General features: G+C 50.1%; 1 pseudogene; it reads right to left on the reverse strand.

Annotated features, from left to right (window-relative positions):
- LOC147303125 (uncharacterized) overlaps positions 1-17,068 on the reverse strand; it is a 53,142-nt pseudogene that overhangs the window by 8,466 nt on the left and 27,608 nt on the right.

A 17,068-nucleotide genomic window follows, 5' to 3' on the forward strand; every position in this document is an offset into this window, starting at 1 on the left:
GTAGTTGTTGTTGGCGAAGCTGTGGTTGTTGTGGCCTCAGTTGTGGTTGTTGTTGGAGCAGTTGTGGTTGTTGTTGGAGCAGCTGTAGTTGTTGTTGGAGCAGCTGTGGTTGTTGTGGGTGCAGTTGTGGTAGTTATTGTGGGTGCAGTTGTGGTTGTTGTGGGTGCAGCTGTGGTTGTGGGTGCAGTTGTTGTTGTTGTTGTTGGGGAAGCTGTGGTTGCTGTTGGGGAAGCTGTGGTTGCAATTGTGGTAGTTGTTGGGGAGACAGTTGTGGTTGTTGTTGGAACAGATGTAGTTGTTGTTGGAACAGCTGCAGTTGTGGCCACAGTTGTGGTTGTTGTTGGAACAGCTGTAGTTGTTGTTGGAGCAGCTGTGGTTGTTGTTGGGGCAGCTGTAGTTGTTGTTCGAGCAGCTGTGGTTGAGGGAGTTGTTGTTGTTGTTGTTGTTGTTGAGGAAGCTGTGGTTGTTGTTGGAGCAGCTGTAGTTGTTGTTGGAGCAGCTGCAGTTGTGGCCACAGTTGTTGTTGTTGTTGGAGCAGCTGTGGTTGAAGGTGTTGTTGTTTTTGTTGTTGAGGAAGCTGTGGTTGTTGTTGGGGCAGCTGTAGTTGTTGTTGGAGCAGCTGTAGTTGTTGTTGGAGCAGCTGTGGTTGAGGGTGTTGTTGTTGTTGTTGGTGGCAAAGCTGTGGTTGTTGTTTGAGCAGCTGTAGTTGTTGTTGGAGCAGCTGTGGTTGTTGTTGGGGAAGCTGTGGTTGGTGTTGGAGCAGCTGTGGTTGTTGTGGCCTCAGTTGTGGTTGTTGTTGGAGCAGTTGTTGTTGGAGCAGCTGTGGTTGTTGTGGGTGCAGTTGTGGTAGTTGTTGGAGCAGCTGTGGTTGTTGTTGGAGCAGCTGTGGTTGAGGGTGTTGTTGTTTTTGTTGTTGAGGAAGCTGTGGTTGTTGTTGGGGCAGCTGTAGTTGTTGTTGGCGAAGCTGTGGTTGTTGTGGGTGCAATTGTGGTAGTTGTTGGGGAGACAGTTGTGGTTGTTGTTGGAGCAGTTGTGGTTGTTGTTGGAGCAGCTGTAGTTGTTGTTGGAGCAGCTGTGGTTGTTGTGGGTGCAGCTGTGGTTGTTGTTGGAGCAGCTGTAGTTGTTGTGGGTGCAGCTGTGGTTGAGGGTGTTGTTGTTGTTGTTGTTTGGGAAGCTGTGGTTGTTGTTGGGGCAGCTGTAGTTGTTGTTGGCGAAGCTGTGGTTGTTGTGGCCTCAGTTGTGGTTGTTGTTGGAGCAGCTGTGGTTGTTGTGGGTGCAGTTGTGGTAGTTGTTGGAGCAGCTGTGGTTGTTGTTGGAGCAGCTGTGGTTGAGGGTGTTGTTGTTTTTGTTGTTGAGGAAGCTGTGGTTGTTGTTGGGGCAGCTGTAGTTGTTGTTGGCGAAGCTGTGGTTGTTGTGGCCTCAGTTGTGGTTGTTGTTGGAGCAGTTGTGGTTGTTGTTGGAGCAGCTGTAGTTGTTGTTGGAGCAGCTGCAGTTGTGGCCACAGTTGTTGTTGTTGTTGGAGCAGCTGTGGTTGAAGGTGTTGTTGTTTTTGTTGTTGAGGAAGCTGTTGGGGCAGCTGTAGTTGTTGTTGGAGCAGCTGTGGTTGTTGTGGTTGCAGCTATGGTTAAGGGTGTTGTTGTTGTTGTTGGGGAAGCTGTGGTTGTTGTTGGAGCAGCTGTAGTTGTTGTTGGAGCAGCTGCAGTTGTGGCCACAGTTGTGGTTGTTGTTAGAGCAGTTGTGGTTGTTGTTGGAGCAGCTGTAGTGGTTGTTGGAGCAGCTGTGGTTGTTGTGGTTGCAGCTGTGGTTGAGGGTGTTGTTGTTGTTGTTGTTTGGGAAGCTGTGGTTGTTGTTGGGGCAGCTGTAGTTGTTGTTGGCGAAGCTGTGGTTGTTGTGGCCTCAGTTGTGGTTGTTGTTGGAGCAGTTGTGGTAGTTGTTGGAGCAGCTGTGGTTGTTGTTGGAGCAGCTGTGGTTGAGGGAGTTGTTGTTGTTGTTGTTGTTGTTGATGATGAAGCTGTGGTTGTTGTTGGGGCAGCTGTGGTTATTGTTGGTGCAGTTGTGGCTGTTGTTACGGCGGCAGTTGTGGTTGGCGCAGTTGTGGTTGTGGGTGTTGGAGCAGCGGTTGTTGTTGTTGGAGCACCTGTAGTTGAGGGTGCAGTTGTTGTTGTTGTTGCTGTTGGGGAAGCTGTGGTTGTTGTGGCCTCAGTTGTGGTTGTTGTTGGAGCAGTTGTGGTTGTTGTTGGAGCAGCTGTAGTTGTTGTTGGAGCAGCTGCACTTGTGGCCACAGTTGTTGTTGTTGTTGGAGCAGCTGTGGTTGAGGGTGTTGTTGTTTTTGTTGTTGAGGAAGCTGTGGTTGTTGTTGGGGCAGCTGTAGTTGTTGTTGGAGCAGCTGTAGTTGTTGTTGGAGCAGCTGCAGTTGTGGCCACAGTTGTGGTTGTTGTTGGAGCAGCTGTAGTTGTTGTTGGAGCAGCTGCAGTTGTGGCCACAGTTGTGGTTGTTGTTAGAGCAGTTGTGGTTGTTGTTGGAGCAGCTGTAGTGGTTGTTGGAGCAGCTGTGGTTGTTGTGGGTGCAGCTGTGGTTGAGGGTGTTGTTGTTGTTGGTGGTGGCAAAGCTGTGGTTGTTGTTGGAGCAGCTGTACTTGTTGTGGGTGCAGCTGTGGTTGAGGGTGTTGTTGTTGTTGGGGAAGCTGTGGTTGGTGTTGGAGCAGCTGTAGTTGTTGTTGGAGCAGCTGTGGTTGTTGTGGGAGCAGCTGTAGTTGTTGTTGGAGCAGCTGTAGTTGTTGTTGGAGCAGCTGTGGTTGTTGTGGGTGCAGCTGTGGTTGTTGTTGGAGCAGCTGTAGTTGTTGTGGGTGCAGCTGTGGTTGAGGGTGTTGTTGTTGTTGTTGTTTGGGAAGCTGTGGTTGTTGTTGGGGCAGCTGTAGTTGTTGTGGGAGCAGCTGTGGTTGTTGTTGGGGCAGCTGTAGTTGTTGTTGGAGCAGCTGTGGTTGAGGGAGTTGTTGTTGTTGTTGTTGTTGAGGAAGTTGTGGTTGTTGTTGGGGCAGCTGTAGTTGTTGTTGGAGCAGCTGTAGTTGTTGTTGGAGCAGCTGTGGTTGTTGTGGGTGCAGCTGTGGTTGTTGTTGGAGCAGCTGTAGTTGTTGTGGGTGCAGCTGTGGTTGAGGGTGTTGTTGTTGTTGTTGTTTGGGAAGCTGTGGTTGTTGTTGGGGCAGCTGTAGTTGTTGTTGGCGAAGCTGTGGTTGTTGTGGCCTCAGTTGTGGTTGTTGTTGGAGCAGTTGTGGTTGTTGTTGGAGCAGCTGTAGTTGTTGTTGGAGCAGCTGCAGTTGTGGCCACAGTTGTTGTTGTTGTTGGAGCAGCTGTGGTTGAAGGTGTTGTTGTTTTTGTTGTTGAGGAAGCTGTTGGGGCAGCTGTAGTTGTTGTTGGAGCAGCTGTGGTTGTTGTGGTTGCAGCTATGGTTGAGGGTGTTGTTGTTGTTGTTGGAGAAGCTGTGGTTGTTGTTGGAGCAGCTGTAGTTGTTGTTGGAGCAGCTGCAGTTGTGGCCACAGTTGTGGTTGTTGTTAGAGCAGTTGTGGTTGTTGTTGGAGCAGCTGTAGTGGTTGTTGGAGCAGCTGTGGTTGTTGTGGTTGCAGCTGTGGTTGAGGGTGTTGTTGTAGTTGTTGGGGAAGCTGTGGTTGTTGTTGGAGCAGCTGTAGTAGTTGTTTGAGCAGCTGTGTTTGTTGTGGGTGCAATTGTGGTAGTTGTTGGGGAGACAGTTGTGGTTGTTGTTGGAGCAGCTGTAGTTGTTGTGGGTGCAGCTGTGGTTGAAGGTGTTGTTGTTGTTGTTGTTGATGAAGCTGTGGTTGTTGTTGGAACAGCTGTAGTTGTTGTTGGAGCAGCTGTGGTTGTTGTTGGGGAAGCAGTTGTGGTTGTTGTGGGTGCAGTTGTGGTAGTTGTTGGAGCAGCTGTGGTTGGTGTTGGAGCAGCTGTGGTTGTTGTGGCCTCAGTTGTGGTTGTTGTTGGAGCAGTTGTAGTTGTTGTTGGAGCAGCTGTGGTTGTTGTGGGTGCAGTTGTGGTAGTTGTTGGAGCAGCTGTGGTTGTTGTTGTAGCAGCTGTGGTTGAGGGTGTTGTTGTTTTTGTTGTTGAGGAAGCTGTGGTTGTTGTTGGGGCAGCTGTAGTTGTTGTTGGCGAAGCTGTGGTTGTTGTGGCCTCAGTTGTGGTTGTTGTTGGAGCAGCTGTAGTTGTTGTTGGAGCAGCTGCAGTTGTGGCCACAGTTGTTGTTGTTGTTGGAGCAGCTGTGTTTGTTGTGGGTGCAATTGTGGTAGTTGTTGGGGAGACAGTTGTGGTTGTTGTTGGAGCAGTTGTGGTTGTTGTTGGAGCAGCTGTAGTTGTTGTTGGAGCAGCTGTGGTTGTTGTGGGTGCAGCTGTGGTTGTTGTTGGAGCAGCTGTAGTTGTTGTGGGTGCAGCTGTGGTTGAGGGTGTTGTTGTTGTTGTTGTTTGGGAAGCTGTGGTTGTTGTTGGGGCAGCTGTAGTTGTTGTTGGCGAAGCTGTGGTTGTTGTGGCCTCAGTTGTGGTTGTTGTTGGAGCAGTTGTGGTTGTTGTTGGAGCAGCTGTGGTTGTTGTGGGTGCAGTTGTGGTAGTTGTTGGAGCAGCTGTGGTTGTTGTTGGAGCAGCTGTGTTTGAGGGTGTTGTTGTTTTTGTTGTTGAGGAAGCTGTGGTTGTTGTTGGGGCAGCTGTAGTTGTTGTTGGCGAAGCTGTGGTTGTTGTTGGAGCAGCTGTAGTAGTTGTTTGAGCAGCTGTGTTTGTTGTGGGTGCAATTGTGGTAGTTGTTGGGGAGACAGTTGTGGTTGTTGTTGGAGCAGTTGTGGTTGTTGTTGGAGCAGCTGTAGTTGTTGTGGGTGCAGCTGTGGTTGAGGGTGTTGTTGTTGTTGTTGTTGAGGAAGCTGTGGTTGTTGTTGGAACAGCTGTAGTTGTTGTTGGAGCAGCTGTGGTTGTTGTTGGGGAAGCTGTGGTTGGTGTTGGAGCAGCTGTGGTTGTTGTGGCCTCAGTTGTAGTTGTTGTTGGAGCAGCTGTGGTTGTTGTGGCCTCAGTTGTGGTTGTTGTTGGAGCAGTTGTGGTTGTTGTTGGAGCAGCTGTAGTTGTTGTTGGAGCAGCTGCAGTTGTGGCCACAGTTGTTGTTGTTGTTGGAGCAGCTGTGGTTGTTGTGGGTGCAATTGTGGTAGTTGTTGGGGAGACAGTTGTGGTTGTTGTTGGAGCAGTTGTGGTTGTTGTTGGAGCAGCTGTAGTTGTTGTTGGAGCGGCTGTGGTTGTTGTCGGTGCAGCTGTGGTTGAGGGTGTTGTTGTTGTTGGGGAAGCTGTGGTTGGTGTTGGAGCAGCTGTGGTTGTTGTGGCCTCAGTTGTGGTTGTTGTTGGAGCAGTTGTAGTTGTTGTTGGAGCAGCTGTGGTTGTTGTGGGTGCAGTTGTGGTAGTTGTTGGAGCAGCTGTGGTTGTTGTTGGAGCAGCTGTGGTTGAGGGTGTTGTTGTTTTTGTTGTTGAGGAAGCTGTGGTTGTTGTTGGGGCAGCTGTAGTTGTTGTTGGAGCAGCTGTAGTTGTTGTTGGAGCAGCTGTGGTTGTGGCCACAGTTGTGGTTGTTGTTGGAACAGCTGTAGTTGTTGTTGGAGCAGCTGCAGTTGTGGCCACAGTTGTGGTTGTTGTTGGAACAGCTGTAGTTGTTGTTGGAGCAGCTGTGGTTGTTGTTGGGGCAGCTGTAGTTGTTGTTGGAGCAGCTGTGGTTGAGGGAGTTGTTGTTGTTGTTGTTGTTGTTGTTGTTGTTGAGGAAGTTGTGGTTGTTGTTGGGGCAGCTGTAGTTATTGTGGGTGCAGCTGTGGTTGAGGGTGTTATTGTTGTTGGGGAAGCTGTGGTTGTTGTGGGTGCAATTGTGGTAGTTGTTGGGGAGACAGTTGTGGTTGTTGTTGGAGCAGCTGTAGTTGTTGTTGGAGCAGCTGCAGTTGTGGCCACAGTTGTGGTTGTTGTTAGAGCAGTTGTGGTTGTTGTTGGAGCAGCTGTAGTGGTTGTTGGAGCAGCTGTGGTTGTTGTGGGTGCAGCTGTGGTTGAGGGTGTTGTTGTTGTTGGTGGTGGCAAAGCTGTGGTTGTTGTTGGAGCAGCTGTACTTGTTGTGGGTGCAGCTGTGGTTGAGGGTGTTGTTGTTGTTGGGGAAGCTGTGGTTGGTGTTGGAGCAGCTGTAGTTGTTGTTGGAGCAGCTGTGGTTTTTGTGGGAGCAGCTGTAGTTGTTGTTGGAGCAGCTGCAGTTGTGGCCACAGTTGTGGTTGTTGTTGGAACAGCTGTAGTTGTTGTTGGAGCAGCTGTGGTTGTTGTTGGGGCAGCTGTAGTTGTTGTTGGAGCAGCTGTGGTTGTTGTGGGAGCAGCTGTAGTTGTTGTTGGAGCAGCTGCAGTTGTGGCCACAGTTGTGGTTGTTGTTGGAACAGCTGTAGTTGTTGTTGGTGCAGTTGTGGCTGTTGTTACGGCGGCAGTTGTGGTTGGCGCAGTTGTGGTTGTGGGTGTTGGAGCAGCGGTTGTTGTTGTTGGAGCACCTGTAGTTGAGGGTGCAGTTGTTGTTGTTGTTGCCGTTGGGGAAGCTGTGGTTGTTGTTGGAGCAGTTGTGGTTGTTGTTGGAGCAGCTGTAGTTGTTGTTGGAGCAGCTGCAGTTGTGGCCACAGTTGTTGTTGTTGTTGGAGCAGCTGTGGTTGAAGGTGTTGTTGTTTTTGTTGTTGAGGAAGCTGTTGGGGCAGCTGTAGTTGTTGTTGGAGCAGCTGTGGTTGTTGTGGTTGCAGCTATGGTTGAGGGTGTTGTTGTTGTTGTTGGGGAAGCTGTGGTTGTTGTTGGAGCAGCTGTAGTTGTTGTTGGAGCAGCTGCAGTTGTGGCCACAGTTGTGGTTGTTGTTAGAGCAGTTGTGGTTGTTGTTGGAGCAGCTGTAGTGGTTGTTGGAGCAGCTGTGGTTGTTGTGGTTGCAGCTGTGGTTGAGGGTGTTGTTGTAGTTGTTGGGGAAGCTGTGGTTGTTGTTGGAGCAGCTGTAGTAGTTGTTTGAGCAGCTGTGTTTGTTGTGGGTGCAATTGTGGTAGTTGTTGGGGAGACAGTTGTGGTTGTTGTTGGAGCAGTTGTGGTTGTTGTTGGGGCAGCTGTAGTTGTTGTGGGTGCAGCTGTGGTTGAGGGTGTTGTTGTTGTTGTTGTTGAGGAAGCTGTGGTTGTTGTTGGAACAGCTGTAGTTGTTGTTGGAGCAGCTGTGGTTGTTGTTGGGGAAGCTGTGGTTGGTGTTGGAGCAGCTGTGGTTGTTGTGGCCTCAGTTGTGGTTGTTGTTGGAGCAGCTGTAGTTGTTGTTGGAGCAGCTGTGGTTGTTGTTGGGGAAGCTGTGGTTGGTGTTGGAGCAGCTGTGGTTGTTGTGGCCTCAGTTGTGGTTGTTGTTAGAGCAGTTGTGGTTGTTGTTGGAGCAGCTGTAGTGGTTGTTGGAGCAGCTGTGGTTGTTGTGGGTGCAGCTGTGGTTGAGGGTGTTGTTGTTGTTGGTGGTGGCAAAGCTGTGGTTGTTGTTGGAGCAGCTGTACTTGTTGTGGGTGCAGCTGTGGTTGAGGGTGTTGTAGTTGTTGGGGAAGATGTGGTTGGTGTTGGAGCAGCTGTAGTTGTTGTTGGAGCAGCTGTGGTTGTTGTGGGAGCAGCTGTAGTTGTTGTTGGAGCAGCTGTAGTTGTTGTTGGAGCAGCTGTGGTTGTTGTGGGTGCAGCTGTGGTTGTTGTTGGAGCAGCTGTAGTTGTTGTGGGTGCAGCTGTGGTTGAGGGAGTTGTTGTTGTTGTTGTTGTTGTTGTTGATGAAGCTGTGGTTGTTGTTGGGGCAGCTGTGGTTGTTGTTGGTGCAGTTGTGGCTGTTGTTACGGCGGCAGTTGTGGTTGGCGCAGTTGTGGTTGTGGGTGTTGGAGCAGCGGTTGTTGTTGTTGGAGCACCTGTAGTTGAGGGTGCAGTTGTTGTTGTTGTTGCCGTTGGGGAAGCTGTGGTTGTTGTTGGAGCAGTTGTGGTTGTTGTTGGAGCAGCTGTAGTTGTTGTTGGAGCAGCTGCAGTTGTGGCCACAGTTGTTGTTGTTGTTGGAGCAGCTGTGGTTGAAGGTGTTGTTGTTTTTGTTGTTGAGGAAGCTGTTGGGGCAGCTGTAGTTGTTGTTGGAGCAGCTGTGGTTGTTGTGGTTGCAGCTATGGTTGAGGGTGTTGTTGTTGTTGTTGTTTGGGAAGCTGTGGTTGTTGTTGGGGCAGCTGTAGTTGTTGTGGGAGCAGCTGTGGTTGTTGTTGGGGCAGCTGTAGTTGTTGTTGGAGCAGCTGTGGTTGAGGGAGTTGTTGTTGTTGTTGTTGTTGAGGAAGTTGTGGTTGTTGTTGGGGCAGCTGTAGTTGTTGTTGGAGCAGCTGTGGTTGAGGGAGTTGTTGTTGTTGTTGTTGTTGATGAAGCTGTGGTTGTTGTTGGGGCAGCTGTGGTTGTTGTTGGTGCAGTTGTGGCTGTTGTTACGGCGGCAGTTGTGGTTGGCGCAGTTGTGGTTGTGGGTGTTGGAGCAGCGGTTGTTGTTGTTGGAGCACCTGTAGTTGAGGGTGCAGTTGTTGTTGTTGTTGCCGTTGGGGAAGCTGTGGTTGTTGTTGGAGCAGTTGTGGTTGTTGTTGGAGCAGCTGTAGTTGTTGTTGGAGCAGCTGCAGTTGTGGCCACAGTTGTTGTTGTTGTTGGAGCAGCTGTGGTTGAAGGTGTTGTTGTTTTTGTTGTTGAGGAAGCTGTTGGGGCAGCTGTAGTTGTTGTTGGAGCAGCTGTGGTTGTTGTGGTTGCAGCTATGGTTGAGGGTGTTGTTGTTGTTGTTGGGGAAGCTGTGGTTGTTGTTGGAGCAGCTGTAGTTGTTGTTGGAGCAGCTGCAGTTGTGGCCACAGTTGTGGTTGTTGTTAGAGCAGTTGTGGTTGTTGTTGGAGCAGCTGTAGTGGTTGTTGGAGCAGCTGTGGTTGTTGTGGTTGCAGCTGTGGTTGAGGGTGTTGTTGTAGTTGTTGGGGAAGCTGTGGTTGTTGTTGGAGCAGCTGTAGTAGTTGTTTGAGCAGCTGTGTTTGTTGTGGGTGCAATTGTGGTAGTTGTTGGGGAGACAGTTGTGGTTGTTGTTGGAGCAGTTGTGGTTGTTGTTGGAGCAGCTGTAGTTGTTGTGGGTGCAGCTGTGGTTGAGGGTGTTGTTGTTGTTGTTGTTGAGGAAGCTGTGGTTGTTGTTGGAACAGCTGTAGTTGTTGTTGGAGCAGCTGTGGTTGTTGTTGGGGAAGCTGTGGTTGGTGTTGGAGCAGCTGTGGTTGTTGTGGCCTCAGTTGTGGTTGTTGTTGGAGCAGTTGTAGTTGTTGTTGGAGCAGCTGTGGTTGTTGTGGGTGCAGTTGTGGTAGTTGTTGGAGCAGCTGTGGTTGTTGTTGGAGCAGCTGTGGTTGAGGGTGTTGTTGTTTTTGTTGTTGAGGAAGCTGTGGTTGTTGTTGGGGCAGCTGTAGTTGTTGTTGGCGAAGCTGTGGTTGTTGTGGCCTCAGTTGTGGTTGTTGTTGGAGCAGTTGTGGTTGTTGTTGGAGCAGCTGTAGTTGTTGTTGGAGCAGCTGCAGTTGTGGCCACAGTTGTTGTTGTTGTTGGAGCAGCTGTGTTTGTTGTGGGTGCAATTGTGGTAGTTGTTGGGGAGACAGTTGTGGTTGTTGTTGGAGCAGTTGTGGTTGTTGTTGGAGCAGCTGTAGTTGTTGTTGGAGCGGCTGTGGTTGTTGTGGGTGCAGCTGTGGTTGTTGTTGGAGCAGCTGTAGTTGTTGTGGGTGCAGCTGTGGTTGAGGGTGTTGTTTTTGTTGTTGTTTGGGAAGCTGTGGTTGTTGTTGGGGCAGCTGTAGTTGTTGTGGGAGCAGCTGTGGTTGTTGTTGGGGCAGCTGTAGTTGTTGTTGGAGCAGCTGTGGTTGAGGGAGTTGTTGTTGTTGTTGTTGTTGTTGTTGTTGTTGTTGTGGTTGTTGTTGGGGCAGCTGTAGTTGTTGTTGGAGCAGCTGTGGTTGAGGGAGTTGTTGTTGTTGTTGTTGTTGTTGATGAAGCTGTGGTTGTTGTTGGGGCAGCTGTGGTTGTTGTTGGTGCAGTTGTGGCTGTTGTTACGGCGGCAGTTGTGGTTGGCGCAGTTGTGGTTGTGGGTGTTGGAGCAGCAGTTGTTGTTGTTGGAGCACCTGTAGTTGAGGGTGCAGTTGTTGTTGTTGTTGCTGTTGGGGAAGCTGTGGTTGTTGTGGCCTCAGTTGTGGTTGTTGTTGGAGCAGTTGTGGTTGTTGTTGGAGCAGCTGTAGTTGTTGTTGGAGCAGCTGCACTTGTGGCCACAGTTGTTGTTGTTGTTGGAGCAGCTGTGGTTGAGGGTGTTGTTGTTTTTGTTGTTGAGGAAGCTGTGGTTGTTGTTGGGGCAGCTGTAGTTGTTGTTGGCGAAGCTGTGGTTGTTGTGGCCTCAGTTGTGGTTGTTGTTGGAGCAGTTGTGGTTGTTGTTGGAGCAGCTGTAGTTGTTGTTGGAGCAGCTGCAGTTGTGGCCACAGTTGTGGTTGTTGTTGGAGCAGCTGTAGTTGTTGTTGGAGCAGCTGCAGTTGTGGCCACAGTTGTGGTTGTTGTTAGAGCAGTTGTGGTTGTTGTTGGAGCAGCTGTAGTGGTTGATGGAGCAGCTGTGGTTGTTGTGGGTGCAGCTGTGGTTGAGGGTGTTGTTGTTGTTGGTGGTGGCAAAGCTGTGGTTGTTGTTGGAGCAGCTGTACTTGTTGTGGGTGCAGCTGTGGTTGAGGGTGTTGTTGTTGTTGGGGAAGCTGTGGTTGGTGTTGGAGCAGCTGTAGTTGTTGTTGGAGCAGCTGTGGTTGTTGTGGGAGCAGCTGTAGTTGTTGTTGGAGCAGCTGTGGTTGAGGGAGTTGTTGTGATTGTTGGGGCAACAGTTGTGGTTCTTGTTGTTTGGGCAACGGTTGTGGTTGTTGTTGGAGCAGCTGTAGTTGTTGTTGGAGCAGCTGTAGTGGTTGTTGGAGCAGCTGTGGTTGTTGTGGGTGCAGCTGTGGTTGAGGGTGTTGTTGTTGTTGGTGGTGGCAAAGCTGTGGTTGTTGTTGGAGCAGCTGTAGTTGTTGTTGGAGCAGCTGTGGTTGAGGGTGTTGTTGTTGTTGTTGGTGGCAAAGATGTGGTTGTTGTTGGAGCAGCTGTAGTTGTTGTTGAAGCAGCTGTGGTTGTTGTGGGAGCAGCTGTAGTTGTTGTGGGTGCAGCTGTGGTTGAGGGTGTTATTGTTGTTGGGGAAGCTGTGGTTGTTGTGGGTGCAATTGTGGTAGTTGTTGGGGAGACAGTTGTGGTTGTTGTTGGAGCAGCTGTAGTTGTTGTTGGAGCAGCTGCAGTTGTGGCCACAGTTGTGGTTGTTGTTAGAGCAGTTGTGGTTGTTGTTGGAGCAGCTGTAGTGGTTGTTGGAGCAGCTGTGGTTGTTGTGGTTGCAGCTGTGGTTGAGGGAGTTGTTGTTGTTGTTGTTGTTGAGGAAGTTGTTGTAGTTGTTGGGGAAGCTGTGGTTGTTGTTGGAGCAGCTGTAGTTGTTGTTGGAGCAGCTGTGGTTGTTGTGGGTGCAGCTGTGGTTGTTGTTGGAGCAGCTGTAGTTGTTGTGGGTGCAGCTGTGGTTGAGGGTGTTGTTGTTGTTGTTGTTTGGGAAGCTGTGGTTGTTGTTGGGGCAGCTGTAGTTGTTGTGGGAGCAGCTGTGGTTGTTGTTGGGGCAGCTGTAGTTGTTGTTGGAGCAGCTGTGGTTGAGGGAGTTGTTGTTGTTGTTGTTGTTGTTGAGGAAGTTGTGGTTGTTGTTGGGGCAGCTGTAGTTGTTGTTGGAGCAGCTGTGGTCGAGGGAGTTGTTGTCGTTGTTGTTGTTGTTGAGGAAGTTGTGGTTGTTGTTGGAGCAGCTGTAGTTGTTGTTGGAGCAGCTGTAGTTGTTGTTGGAGCAGCTGTGGTTGAGGGTGTTGTTGTTGTTGTTGTTGGTGGCAAAGCTTTGGTTGTTGTTTGAGCAGCTGTGGTTGTTGTGGCCTCAGTTGTGGTTGTTGTGGGTGCAGTTGTGGTTGTTGTTGGAGTAGCTGTAGTTATTGTGGGTGCAGTTGTGGTAGTTGTTGGAACAGCTGTAGTTGTTGTGGGTGCAGCTGTGGTTGAGGGTGTTGTTGTTGTTGGTGGTGGCAAAGCTGTGGTTGTTGTTGGAGCAGCTGTAGTTGTTGTTGGAGCAGCTGTGGTTGAGGGTGTTGTTGTTGTTGTTGGTGGCAAAGATGTGGTTGTTGTTGGAGCAGCTGTAGTTGTTGTTGGAGCAGCTGTGGTTGTTGTGGGAGCAGCTGTAGTTGTTGTGGGTGCAGCTGTGGTTGAGGGTGTTATTGTTGTTGGGGAAGCTGTGGTTGTTGTGGGTGCAATTGTGGTAGTTGTTGGGGAGACAGTTGTGGTTGTTGTTGGAGCAGCTGTAGTTGTTGTTGGAGCAGCTGTGGTTGTTGTGGGTGCAGTTGTGGTAGTTGTTGGAGCAGCTGTGGTTGTTGTTGGAGCAGCTGTGGTTGAGGGTGTTGTTGTTTTTGTTGTTGAGGAAGCTGTGGTTGTTGTTGGGGCAGCTGTAGTTGTTGTTGGCGAAGCTGTGGTTGTTGTGGCCTCAGTTGTGGTTGTTGTTGGAGCAGTTGTGGTTGTTGTTGGAGCAGCTGTAGTTGTTGTTGGAGCAGCTGTGGTTGTTGTGGGTGCAGCTGTGGTTGTTGTTGGAGCAGCTGTAGTTGTTGTGGGTGCAGCTGTGGTTGAGGGTGTTGTTGTTGTTGTTGTTTGGGAAGCTGTGGTTGTTGTTGGGGCAGCTGTAGTTGTTGTTGGCGAAGCTGTGGTTGTTGTGGCCTCAGTTGTGGTTGTTGTTGGAGCAGTTGTGGTTGTTGTTGGAGCAGCTGTGGTTGTTGTGGGTGCAGTTGTGGTAGTTGTTGGAGCAGCTGTGGTTGTTGTTGGAGCAGCTGTGGTTGAGGGTGTTGTTGTTTTTGTTGTTGAGGAAGCTGTGGTTGTTGTTGGGGCAGCTGTAGTTGTTGTTGGCGAAGCTGTGGTTGTTGTTGGAGCAGCTGTAGTAGTTGTTTGAGCAGCTGTGTTTGTTGTGGGTGCAATTGTGGTAGTTGTTGGGGAGACAGTTGTGGTTGTTGTTGGAGCAGTTGTGGTTGTTGTTGGAGCAGCTGTAGTTGTTGTGGGTGCAGCTGTGGTTGAGGGTGTTGTTGTTGTTGTTGTTGAGGAAGCTGTGGTTGTTGTTGGAACAGCTGTAGTTGTTGTTGGAGCAGCTGTGGTTGTTGTTGGGGAAGCTGTGGTTGGTGTTGGAGCAGCTGTGGTTGTTGTGGCCTCAGTTGTGGTTGTTGTTGGAGCAGTTGTAGTTGTTGTTGGAGCAGCTGTGGTTGTTGTGGGTGCAGTTGTGGTAGTTGTTGGAGCAGCTGTGGTTGTTGTTGGAGCAGCTGTGGTTGAGGGTGTTGTTGTTTTTGTTGTTGAGGAAGCTGTGGTTGTTGTTGGGGCAGCTGTAGTTGTTGTTGGCGAAGCTGTGGTTGTTGTGGCCTCAGTTGTGGTTGTTGTTGGAGCAGTTGTGGTTGTTGTTGGAGCAGCTGTAGTTGTTGTTGGAGCAGCTGCAGTTGTGGCCACAGTTGTTGTTGTTGTTGGAGCAGCTGTGTTTGTTGTGGGTGCAATTGTGGTAGTTGTTGGGGAGACAGTTGTGGTTGTTGTTGGAGCAGTTGTGGTTGTTGTTGGAGCAGCTGTAGTTGTTGTTGGAGCGGCTGTGGTTGTTGTGGGTGCAGCTGTGGTTGTTGTTGGAGCAGCTGTAGTTGTTGTGGGTGCAGCTGTGGTTGAGGGTGTTGTTGTTGTTGTTGTTTGGGAAGCTGTGGTTGTTGTTGGGGCAGCTGTAGTTGTTGTGGGAGCAGCTGTGGTTGTTGTTGGGGCAGCTGTAGTTGTTGTTGGAGCAGCTGTGGTTGAGGGAGTTGTTGTTGTTGTTGTTGTTGTTGTGTTTGTTGTTGGGGCAGCTGTAGTTGTTGTTGGAGCAGCTGTGGTTGAGGGAGTTGTTGTTGTTGTTGTTGTTGTTGTTGTTGATGAAGCTGTGGTTGTTGTTGGGGCAGCTGTGGTTGTTGTTGGTGCAGTTGTGGCTGTTGTTACGGCGGCAGTTGTGGTTGGCGCAGTTGTGGTTGTGGGTGTTGGAGCAGCGGTTGTTGTTGTTGGAGCTCCTGTAGTTGAGGGTGCAGTTGTTGTTGTTGTTGCTGTTGGGGAAGCTGTGGTTGTTGTGGCCTCAGTTGTGGTTGTTGTTGGAGCAGTTGTGGTTGTTGTTGGAGCAGCTGTAGTTGTTGTTGGAGCAGCTGCACTTGTGGCCACAGTTGTTGTTGTTGTTGGAGCAGCTGTGGTTGAGGGTGTTGTTGTTTTTGTTGTTGAGGAAGCTGTGGTTGTTGTTGGGGCAGCTGTAGTTGTTGTTGGCGAAGCTGTGGTTGTTGTGGCCTCAGTTGTGGTTGTTGTTGGAGCAGTTGTGGTTGTTGTTGGAGCAGCTGTAGTTGTTGTTGGAGCAGCTGCAGTTGTGGCCACAGTTGTGGTTGTTGTTGGAGCAGCTGTAGTTGTTGTTGGAGCAGCTGCAGTTGTGGCCACAGTTGTGGTTGTTGTTAGAGCAGTTGTGGTTGTTGTTGGAGCAGCTGTAGTGGTTGATGGAGCAGCTGTGGTTGTTGTGGGTGCAGCTGTGGTTGAGGGTGTTGTTGTTGTTGGTGGTGGCAAAGCTGTGGTTGTTGTTGGAGCAGCTGTAGTTGTTGTTGGAGCAGCTGTGGTTGAGGGTGTTGTTGTTGTTGTTGGTGGCAAAGATGTGGTTGTTGTTGGAGCAGCTGTAGTTGTTGTTGAAGCAGCTGTGGTTGTTGTGGGAGCAGCTGTAGTTGTTGTGGGTGCAGCTGTGGTTGAGGGTGTTATTGTTGTTGGGGAAGCTGTGGTTGTTGTGGGTGCAATTGTGGTAGTTGTTGGGGAGACAGTTGTGGTTGTTGTTGGAGCAGCTGTAGTTGTTGTTGGAGCAGCTGCAGTTGTGGCCACAGTTGTGGTTGTTGTTAGAGCAGTTGTGGTTGTTGTTGGAGCAGCTGTAGTGGTTGTTGGAGCAGCTGTGGTTGTTGTGGTTGCAGCTGTGGTTGAGGGAGTTGTTGTTGTTGTTGTTGTTGAGGAAGTTGTTGTAGTTGTTGGGGAAGCTGTGGTTGTTGTTGGAGCAGCTGTAGTTGTTGTTGGAGCAGCTGTGGTTGTTGTGGGTGCAGCTGTGGTTGTTGTTGGAGCAGCTGTAGTTGTTGTGGGTGCAGCTGTGGTTGAGGGTGTTGTTGTTGTTGTTGTTTGGGAAGCTGTGGTTGTTGTTGGGGCAGCTGTAGTTGTTGTGGGAGCAGCTGTGGTTGTTGTTGGGGCAGCTGTAGTTGTTGTTGGAGCAGCTGTGGTTGAGGGAGTTGTTGTTGTTGTTGTTGTTGTTGAGGAAGTTGTGGTTGTTGTTGGGGCAGCTGTAGTTGTTGTTGGAGCAGCTGTGGTCGAGGGAGTTGTTGTCGTTGTTGTTGTTGTTGAGGAAGTTGTGGTTGTTGTTGGAGCAGCTGTAGTTGTTGTTGGAGCAGCTGTAGTTGTTGTTGGAGCAGCTGTGGTTGAGGGTGTTGTTGTTGTTGTTGGTGGCAAAGCTTTGGTTGTTGTTTGAGCAGCTGTGGTTGTTGTGGCCTCAGTTGTGGTTGTTGTGGGTGCAGTTGTGGTTGTTGTTGGAGTAGCTGTAGTTATTGTGGGTGCAGTTGTGGTAGTTGTTGGAACAGCTGTAGTTGTTGTGGGTGCAGCTGTGGTTGAGGGTGTTGTTGTTGTTGGTGGTGGCAAAGCTGTGGTTGTTGTTGGAGCAGCTGTAGTTGTTGTTGGAGCAGCTGTGGTTGAGGGTGTTGTTGTTGTTGTTGGTGGCAAAGATGTGGTTGTTGTTGGAGCAGCTGTAGTTGTTGTTGGAGCAGCTGTGGTTGTTGTGGGAGCAGCTGTAGTTGTTGTGGGTGCAGCTGTGGTTGAGGGTGTTATTGTTGTTGGGGAAGCTGTGGTTGTTGTGGGTGCAATTGTGGTAGTTGTTGGGGAGACAGTTGTGGTTGTTGTTGGAGCAGCTGTAGTTGTTGTTGGAGCAGCTGCAGTTGTGGCCACAGTTGTGGTTGTTGTTAGAGCAGTTGTGGTTGTTGTTGGAGCAGCTGTAGTGGTTGTTGGAGCAGCTGTGGTTGTTGTGGTTGCAGCTGTGGTTGAGGGAGTTGTTGTTGTTGTTGTTGTTGAGGAAGTTGTTGTAGTTGTTGGGGAAGCTGTCGTTGTTGTTGGCGAAGCTGTGGTTGTTGTGGCCTCAGTTGTGGTTGTTGTTGGAGCAGTTGTGGTTGTTGTGGCCTCAGTTGTAGTTGTTGTTGGAGCAGCTGTGGTTGTTGTGGTTGCAGCTGTGGTTGAGGGAGTTGTTGTTGTTGTTGTTGTTGAGGAAGTTGTTGTAGTTGTTGGGGAAGCTGTCGTTGTTGTTGGAGCAGCTGTAGTTGTTGTTGGAGCAGCTGTGGTTGTTGTTGGTGCAGCTGTGGTTGTTGTGGGAGCAGCTGTAGTTGTTGTTGGAGCAGCTGTAGTTGTTGTTGGAGCAGCTGTGGTTGTTGTGGGTGCAGCTGTGGTTGTTGTTGGAGCAGCTGTAGTTGTTGTGGGTGCAGCTGTGGTTGAGGGTGTTGTTGTTGTTGTTGTTTGGGAAGCTGTGGTTGTTGTTGGGGCAGCTGTAGTTGTTGTGGGAGCAGCTGTGGTTGTTGTTGGGGCAGCTGTAGTTGTTGTTGGAGCAGCTGTGGTTGAGGGAGTTGTTGTTGTTGTTGTTGTTGAGGAAGTTGTGGTTGTTGTTGGGGCAGCTGTAGTTGTTGTTGGAGCAGCTGTAGTTGTTGTTGGAGCAGCTGTGGTTGTTGTGGGTGCAGCTGTGGTTGTTGTTGGAGCAGCTGTAGTTGTTGTGGGTGCAGCTGTGGTTGAGGGTGTTGTTGTTGTTGTTGTTTGGGAAGCTGTGGTTGTTGTTGGGGCAGCTGTAGTTGTTGTTGGCGAAGCTGTGGTTGTTGTGGCCTCAGTTGTGGTTGTTGTTGGAGCAGTTGTGGTTGTTGTTGGAGCAGCTGTAGTTGTTGTTG

This window comes from Aulonocara sp. 'chitande type north' Nkhata Bay, linkage group LG22 (assembly GCF_057382095.1).
Source record: "Aulonocara sp. 'chitande type north' Nkhata Bay isolate Kocher_YH1m ecotype deep benthic linkage group LG22, A_spYH_male_GT1.1, whole genome shotgun sequence".
In the NCBI taxonomy this organism is placed as follows: Eukaryota; Metazoa; Chordata; class Actinopteri; order Cichliformes; family Cichlidae; genus Aulonocara; species Aulonocara sp. 'chitande type north' Nkhata Bay.